This window comes from Hipposideros armiger, unplaced genomic scaffold (assembly GCF_001890085.2).
Source record: "Hipposideros armiger isolate ML-2016 unplaced genomic scaffold, ASM189008v1 scaffold_725, whole genome shotgun sequence".
In the NCBI taxonomy this organism is placed as follows: Eukaryota; Metazoa; Chordata; class Mammalia; order Chiroptera; family Hipposideridae; genus Hipposideros; species Hipposideros armiger.
The window spans coordinates 421710-431257 of record NW_017732075.1 but is presented as its reverse complement, the minus strand read 5'-3'; positions in this window follow the sequence as shown (position 1 = coordinate 431257).

The window sequence follows — 9548 nt, the reverse complement described above, 5'->3', positions numbered from 1 at the left end:
CTCTCTCTCTCCGTGCAATGAATGAGGATGGGCTAAGCAGTGGTTTCAAGCTGTGCTTCCAGGCCCAAAGAGGGGTTCTTAGGGGATGCCTCTAGGGAAGGGGCAGCAGGAGGCAGACAAGACAGATAGAAGCGAGACCTCACTTTTTTCAACCAGAATGGCCCTACTTGGATCTGTTTCACACCTGGGGTTTCTTCATAAGCAGGTGATCATGTGTAGTGATAATGAAAACAAACACTGAGCCCTCACAGGCTGTTGGGTGGATTACCTGTGGTGATGCACGTGAAGTGCTGAATGCGATAACCCCGAGTAGCACTTGTATCTCGACATTACAGTTGAGGAAACTCTGAGCTATTAAATAACTGATCTTGGGTCTGAGCTGGGATGCTTGCAGTCAGGCTCCTGAAGCGTCACTTTGAACCCTCCTGTGCTTGAGAGTACAGGTGTTTTGTATTAAACTGACAGGTTCTTGAGGGCTCCTTCACTTACTAACACTGTGGCCTAGGGTGCCTGGCAGGTTATAAAGGAGATAATGCCCATGAGATGCTTAACATAGTACTGGGCTTATGGTGAAAGCTCAATAGTCATTAGCCGTTATTATGATTATTAGTATTTTAACTTCATGCGAAGACTGGTTCCACTCCTAAAATGTGTTTGGAAAGGACTGGAGTAGCTGATCCCTAAAAATCTCCCAGCCCTGGCAGTCGTCTCCTCATCAGGAGGGATGATGCTGTGGGTGGGCAGCTCCCTGCTGCCTTGCGGGGGATGCTGGCCAGTTAAGAAGCTTTCGTTCGTTTTTTTACAAAAAGAAGTACAAGCCAGTGCGATTTTCCATAAAGCTCACTTTATGTCATTTAAAGGACTCTCTTCGAATCAGAGGTGACAACCTATCTAACAGTAAAGACGCCTGGCGATTTCTCAGCACTCGCTATGTCCCGACACCTTACACAGATGTTCTTGTTGGGTCTTCACAACATCCCTACATAGTTGAGGAAACGGAGGCTCAGCACAGTCAACTATTTTGTCCGAGGTCCCACAGCTGGAAAGCAGCAGAGCTGCTTCACAGTGAAGCCCTGGGGACAGCAGAACCCTGCACTCTTAACCAATACGCTGCCTGTCCTAGGGCCCACTTCTATGATGAACAGCTTTTTTGAAATAGAATTAATATTGTGTAAAGCTCACCCATTTGAAGTGTACAAGTCAACGGCTTTCAGCTTATTTACAGAGTTATGCAACAATTGCCATAATCTAACGCTAGAACATTTTCACCAGGCCAAAAAGAAAGCTCATACCCATCAGCAGTCACTCCCCAATTCCTATCACTCACCTCCAGCCCCTGCCAACCACGAATCTGCTTTCTGTCTCTGTAGATTACTCTCTTCTGGACATTTTAAATAAATGGAATTGTACTATATGTACTCTTTTGTTACTGGCTTCTTTCACTGAGCATAATGTTTTTTTGAGGTTCATCCACGTGGTAGCATGTGTCCGTATTTCATTCCTTTCTATGGCTGAATAAAATTCCATGGTGTGGATATACCCCATTTTGTTTATCCATTCCTCAGTTGCTGGACATTTGGACTTTTTCTTTTTTTTAGCTATTAGGAATAATGCTGCTATGAACATTTGTGTATGAGGGTGTGTATTTTTGTTTGTTTGTTTTGTGGATGGGTGTTTTTATTTATTTTGGGTAGATATGTAGGTGTAGAATGGCTGGGTCCTATGGTAACTCTATCCTTAACATTTTGAAGAATTGCCAAATTCCCAAAGCAGCCATTTTACAATCTTACCCCCAGTTTGGAAATTGAGGGTTCCAATTTTCTTCATCCTTGCCAACACTTGTGATTATGTCTTCTTGATTATAGCTATCTTTGTAGGTGTGAAATGGTATCTCATTGTGGTTTTGATTTGCATTTCCCTATTGATTAGTGATGTTGAGCATCTTTTCATGTGCTTGTTTACCATGTGTGTATCACCTTTGGAGAAATGTCTATTCAACACTTTGCCCATTTTTTAAATTGGGTTGTTTGCCTTCATGTTGTTGAGTTGTAAGCATTTTAAAATATATTTTGGATATAGCTTCCTTATCACATATATAATTTGTAAATATATTTTCCCATTCTGTGGGTTGTCCTTACACTTGGTTGATGATATAATTAATAACACAAAAGCTTTGGGCCGGTCGAGTGGCACATTGGTTAAGAACTGACTTGGGATGCCAGAGGGCCCTGGTTCGGATCCCACATATGAGGGCCAGTGACACTGCCCTCTATAGCTAAGATGCTGAATGGCAACTTGACCTGGGGCTGGGCTGCCGTGTGACACCGGCAACGGCGTAGGCTGCAGCCTCGGCTGCAATGGGTTGCCATAAGCTACTGTGTGTAGCCAGCAGCCAGCATGAGCGGTGAGCGGCCATCCAGAGGCCAGCGACTGATCTGCCTCACCCGGGAAGAGCGCAATGATGGTGCCAACTTGGGCCAGTGAAGCAACATCCTCCACAACTAGACTGTAGAACAACACAACAGCAACTTGTCTGTTCCCCTTCCCCCAATTTCCCAGCGCTGTCTCCCTCCCCCAATTCCCCAATAAAATCTTTTAAAAAAATAAAAAAATAACACAAAAGTTTTTAATTTTAATGCTGTTCAATTTATCAATTTTTTTCTCTTATTGCCTATGCTTTGGATGTTGTATCTAGAAAATCAGTGCCTAATACACAGTTGCAAAGATTTACTCCTATATTTTCTAAGAGATTATAGCTCTTTGGCTTAGATCTATGGTCCATATTGAGCTAAGTTTTGTGCATGATGAAATATAGGGGTCCAAACTCATCTTTTGCATTTGCGTATCCAATTGTTTCAGCACCGTTTGTTGAGAAGACTATTCTTTCCCCATTGAATTATCGTGGCACCCTTGTCAAAATAAGTTGACCATACATGTAAGGGTTTATTTCTGGACTCTCCTATTTTTTCCATTGACCTATATGCCTATCTTTATGCCAGTACCACACTGTCTTGATTACTATAGCTTTGTAGTGAGTTTTAAAATCAGGAAGTATGAGTCCTTCAACTTTGTTCTTCTGTTTTCAAGATTGTTTTCGGCTTTTCTGTGTCCCTTGTATTTCCATATGAATTTTAGAATTAGCTTATCAAATTCTGCAAGAAAAACAAGTCCCACATTTTTTTTTAAAGATTTTATTGGGGAATTGGGGAAGGGGAACAGTGTTGGGGAATTGGGGAAGGGGACCAGCCAAGTTGTCCTTCAATCTTAGTTGTGGGTGGGTGTAGCCCACCATCCCATGTGGGTGTCGAACTGGTAACCTTGTTGTTAGGAGCACATGCTCTCACCGGCTGAGCCATCCTGCCGCCAGTTGGCAGCTCAGCAGCAGCTCAGCTCTAGTGCAGCTCACCAGCCTGTGTGGGAATTGAACAGGAGACCCTGTTGCTCAGAGCTTGCATTCTTAACCAACTGAGCCACTCAGCCGGCCCAGTAAGTCCCACTTTTAAAAGAGTTCTTTCTCTTATGAAATAAGGTGATGGAAGACAGTAATCAAAATTTTTAAATGACCTTATTTGGGGAAAAAAAAAAGCAATCCAAACTGGGCCTGCAAAATTGTGGGAAATTTTACGAACCTGTGAAATCCAAAAGTGACTTAGAAAGTCCTGGAGAATGGGCCAGATTTTGAGGTAGTCTAGAGAGTATACATTGCTGTGGAGGAGAAGGAAGATGGAAGACAATTTGATGGCATCGAGGCCAGCAGTGAGAGGCCCACTTGGGCCCATGTTGTAACAGATACATCTTGGTGTAGCTGAAGGACTGAGAGATGGGCCATGGAAGACCCTGTTTGCATAAAAGTCCCGAGAGACTCCTGGGGGGAAAGTCACCCTGAACAAAGGGATCCAGTCCTTGCCCCCAAGGGAGGCACCATTTGTCAAGGTGAAGGAAATGCGTGATTTGGGGTACAGCCCGATGTCTGATGTTGAGATGTAGCTAATATTGACTGATCACTTACCCTGAACTAAGCGTTTTACATGCAGCATCTCATGTAATGCTCACTACAATCTTGTGGGTTCACATTGTAAGTGCTTGTTTAATTGCCTAACATGGCACTGTCCAATAGAAAAATCACGTGAGCCACATGCGTGGTTTTAAATTTCACATTAAAAAAATAAAAAGCAGGTGAGATGCATTCTGGCAATATATTTTTATTTAGTTCAATATAGCCCAAATGTTATCAATTCCAACATGTAATTGGTATTTAAACATTTGTTAGTGGGATTTTTTTTCTTCTTTCTTTTTCTTGCTAACACTTTAAAATCCAATGTGTTTTTATATATGTTCAGCACATCTTGACTCAAATGCTAAATTTTCATCACCGGTATTTTGATCTGTATATAGATTTCACAAAACTGACAGTTGAACAAGTAGCTTCATCCCCCGAGTTATTTCAGGCATACTTAAAAGTGGACCCAATATCTGTTTTTAAATTTAAATTTAAATAAAAACTGAATAAATTTCAAAAACTGAGGTCCTCAGTCCCAGTAGCCAGATTTCAAATGCTCAATAGCCGTGGGTAGTTAGTGGCTATCACGTGGGACACTCAGGCCATCACTCCCATCACCTCCTGTATCGTGACAGCAGCAATGAAGTCAGCTTGCCAGCCACTGCATCCCTTGCGTTGCGTGGGCACATAGTAGGTATTCAAAAAACATCTGTTGAATGATGTATGAATCGACAAATCGATGAGCAAATGGAGCTAACGAACAAATGAAATCACGAATAAACAAACGAGTAAACTAACTAGGTCAAATGCCTACAGCTAGTATCAGGGAGGGAATTCACAGCCAGGTCTGACTCATTCCGAAATTTTGGGCTGCAAGAAACATATGTGGGTATAGGAAAGGAAGACGGAAACCTGGGCCATTGAGCCAGGGATCTTCAGGGTGTCCGCAAGGCCCTGCCAGGGCTCCATAGGCCCCCTGTTTGCCCACCTACCCTCCCTGACCTGCTGTGCCACTTGCCCCCTGGCCAAGCTGCGGGGGTGTTCCAGGAGCCTAGTGGACAAAAGGCTGGTAGGGGCAGGTGACGCCACAGACATGGGGGGACAGTCAGCCATACCAAACACAAGGCTCAAGCCCCCGCACAGGAAATGGGCACCAGCTGCACAGACAGAGCCCTCGTTTGTCTTGAAATCTGCAAGACTGACCTCATATCTGGTCACAAGTCCTGGGGCTGGCCCAAAACTGGAGCAAGAAGCCAAGGGGAGACTTTAGTTTCAGTCACAGGACTTCAGAGCTGGAAAGAGTTGGAGAGATCATCTCATCCAAAACCTTCATTTTGTAGCTCAGAAAACACAGGCCCAGGAGAGGCAAGGCCCCATGCGTGGTTGCTCAGTGGTCTCTTTCAAAGCAAAGGCCACGTCTTAGTATTCGTACTGCTGGTGAGACCACCTTTCTCTAAAATGACCCCAAGTCCCGATTCTCTTCTAGTCTTGCCGATCCTTCTATTCCCATAATGCTGGACCCCAGCATTTTTAGAGGAGTAGCCACCATGCCAGAAATTTCAGCTGGTTCTGCTTTGAGCTTTTGCTCACTATTCTCTCTGCCTGAAATGCCTTCCTTCCTTTGCTGTGTTCTATTTTGCACCCTTTAAGACTGGGTTCAAATGTCAGTGTTTCAGTGAAGTTTCCTCCTGTCCCACTGAGCCTGTGCATCTACCTCCTCCTGCCCTTATTCCGTGAGGCTCTCCATGGTGGCTACTGGACGATAAAGCAAAAGAAGTGGCTTCGGGGAAACACGGGAGGCCTCCGTGGCTGATACCCAAGGTTGTGAGGAAACTGTGGAAAATAAAATTGGCGAGAAAGACTGGGGCTGGTGGGAGAATGAGGCAGGTTGTAAACAGCTGATATGTGAGGATGTGGGTGCCCTGCTTTATCTGCCTAGAGTGAAAGTTAGGAGATCTGGTCCTGTAGCAGGAACATTCCTCTGGGGGCCTCACTTGATCCCATTTTCACACCAAAAAAATGGAAAACAACGTCTTCAAGACATGGTCCCTGGTCCCCCAGAGCGTCACCTCTATAGAGGAGACTCGCTTATTCATTCGTTCATTTACCAAGTGCTTATCGGGAATTTTACCTTGTGCCAGGCGCCGTCTTAGGCACTGAGGATAAAAGCTGGTTTGTGAGAGAGTGTGCGTGAGTGTGTGTTTGCAGAGGGGAAAGGATAGACACTTAGCTATTAAGTCTTTCAATGTCCTAAGCACTGTTCTAAATGCCGGGGATACAACTGTGGATAAGGCAAGTATATTCCTGCCTCAGGAAGTTCCTGTTCTGGTGAGAAAAGACAGATATTGAATAAGTCGTGACAAGTTTGACAAGTGCAATGCATTTTATGAAAGGAGAGTAAGGAGCACTATGGGAATAGGCAGCAGGGGAGCCTATCTTGATGTAGTGCTTCCATGATGAGGTGATATTTCATCCACCCCTCAAAGATGAAATACAAAGATTTCAAAGATGAAATGTGAACTGCAAAGTGCAGGGTGCTTTGGGGGCACACCAGGGGGGCACCAAACTTTGACAGGGTTGAAAGGAAGGCCTCTTGGAGGAAGTGGCATCCAATGCTCACCTACATAGATATATAATTATAGACGGGCATAGACACAAGAAACAATGAGAACCTGTAACGGAGGATCTGAGCTTTCCTGAGGAAATGGTATTTGATCTAAGATCTGAAACATAAGTGGAAGTTAACTGGTGAGAAGTGAAAAACAAGTGTTGCAGCAAAGGGACCAGCATGTGCAAAGGCCCTGGGGTGGGAGGAAATATGGTTCTCTGAGAACCATTTTCCTCTTCAAGCCCTTTGACGAGGATCTGCAGGTCCAAACCATCAGTGAGAGAACAGGACTGGTGCTGGGAGAATGCCCAGGGTGCTTGCTGTGCTCTTTCCATGGGGCTTTCAGCACACTGAGGGGCATCTCCCTCGGACCTGAGCCTGGACTAAGAGCATCTGAAAAAACTTTACAGTTTCATTGAATTTAGCATCATCCTTCCTTCCCTGAAAGGGAGTTGAGACTCAGAGAAAGCCAAGGACTTACCAAGGTCACAGGTTATCATGCTAATTAATCACTTACTCTGTACCACCACTGTGCTAAGCACTTTACTGTTCCACATGAGGGAGAGGCAGTTATTGGTCTCAAGTGACAAATAAGAAAACTGAGGCTCATGGAGGGGCTCTTGTCCGGGGTCACCCAGCTAGGAATCCCCAGAGATTTGAAACCCAGGTAGCTGACCCCAGAGCCTACACTCCTATCCGGTGGGACTTGGCCAGAACCCAGATTCTCTGACCTTTGGCGCCATGCTTCTGCCCGTAGAATAGGGATTCAGCCTGGCATACCCCTTTTGGGAGGCTTCCACGTCCATGTGCCAGGACTGACTGATTTCAGTCGGGTCCGCCCCAATATTGCAGGGCACCACGCTAGAGTACAAATGGAGGGCCCCAGGGCTGTGCCCCGCCTGCCTTCCCTTCCTACCCCTTCCCTTCCCACAAGGCAGGTGCTTACACCTCTCAGCCCAAGCTCTACCCTCACCACCCTAACTCCTGCCCAGCAAGTAGCACCAACTTGCCCCCCCTCGAGCCCCCCTGGTGTACACAGCCTGCCCTTGGAGGAAGACGCCCGGCAGAGGCCTGCTGCACAGGCCTGGGGAGCTGGCTGGGGACCTGTGAGCAGGACATCCTGGGTGCCCAGATTGCGATCAGGAAGCACGGGTCACAGGCTTGGGGTGAGCCATCCCCTTGGCCCCAGAGACTCTTGTTCCCAGGGGGAGAATGCAGCAGGAGGAGGGGCAGAGCGGGGCCCAGTAGCTCCAGTGTGAGGAGGACCCTAACTGCAGACAGTCCTGGGGTTAATGCTAGGCTCCCCTTTCTGCCCCCCCATAAGCAAGCTTTCCTGCAGGACTGATTGGTACATATTCCTTGGGCCCCTGCAAGACACACCTCCTCCTGGTCCCTTACCTCATTGTGACCCCCACCCCCACAAAAATCACCCCATCCCCACCTCAGGTCATGCCCCAACTTGTGCAAACCACAGGCCTCTGTATTGTGCTAAGGCGGGATGAGTCAGGGCAGAAATCAAGGCGCTGAGCCCTGGGAAGCCGCTCTGAGCAGGAAAGAGGAAGCTCCGCAGCCCGGAGAGGAGTGAATCAGGCAGGAGTGACTCCATCCTGGTTCCAGCCTCTACTCAGCAAATACCTGCAGCAGCGAGGGATGTGGGGGAGGGGCCCAGGCACCCTGGTCTTGGGTCAGGCAGCCTGCAGGAAGTCTGTTATTGCAGGAGAGTATGTGGATGTCATCTCCATGTTGCTGAGACAGCAATTTGCTTTTGGGGAAGAATATAAGAAGGCTGTGTGTGTGCGTGCGTGTTCATGTGTGTACACGTACGCATGTTTCTGTGTGTGTGTGTCTCTGGTATGGACACGTGTCTGTACATACATCTATGTGTTTGGGTCTGTGTGTGTGCAGTGTCTCTGTCTTGTGTGAATGTGTAAGTCGCTCTGCCTATGTTTGTGTGTGGGTTGGTACATACATCTTTGCCTCCGTAACTTAGGGTGTGTCTAAGTGCAGAACGCAAGGGCCCCCCAAGCTTGGCCCCTGGCAAATGATTCCAGAACCTGTCATCTCAACCACTACTTTTGACCGTTAGTCCCGTGAGGACAGGCACCACTTCCTGTTTGTCTCACTGTGGTGAGGACATAGTAGACACTCAATGTGTATTGTTGAATTGCTGTCTCAGAGAGGCCCGCTGGGAAGCTCTAGAGGTTCCAAAGAGGACGCCTAGATGGGAGAGGACCGTCAGCCTGGTCGATCTCATTCCTAGCTCAGGGCTCAAGTCTCAGTACTCTCTAGCCCTCAGACTTTTGCTTGGTGTCCCCTTCTGCCCTGGTCTAAAGTCAGGGAACAAAGCCCTGAGCTCTGCCATAACTGGCTGTGTGACCTGAGTAAGTCCCTTCCTCCTTCTGGGCCTCAGTTTTCCTATCTGTTGAAAGAGCAGGTTGGATTTACGGACATCAAAGGCCACATCCAGTATAAGCATAGTGCTTTTCACCTTCTTCCAATCCTTTGTTCAGTGGCCTCTGCCCATCTAGACATTGGATCGATCTCAATTTCTTCTCTCAGATCCTTCTCCTGCTCCTTGTAAAACTTCCCCTGATCCCAGCTCAGGCAGTAAGCAGAGGTCCCGACCAACTTTTCACACTGTCGCTGGGTTCTCCACTGTGAGTGCCCGTTGGTAACCCTCAGGCTTTGTAATTAAGATCACCTTTGCTAGAAACATGCTGGTTGACATTTATAGGCTTGGGAAGGGAACATCTTGAGAAAATGGTGATGAAAAATTCAGTCTTCTAACACCTTGGCCTCTGGGGCTTTGGGAGAGGAAGCATTCTGTGAGCTGATTTTTCCAGAGTCTAGCTGGGTTGGGGATGGCGGGAGGGCAGAGATATTGCTCATTAACATGCTAAATACCTTTTTTTTTTTTTAAGTATTTCAGGTGAGAACCTT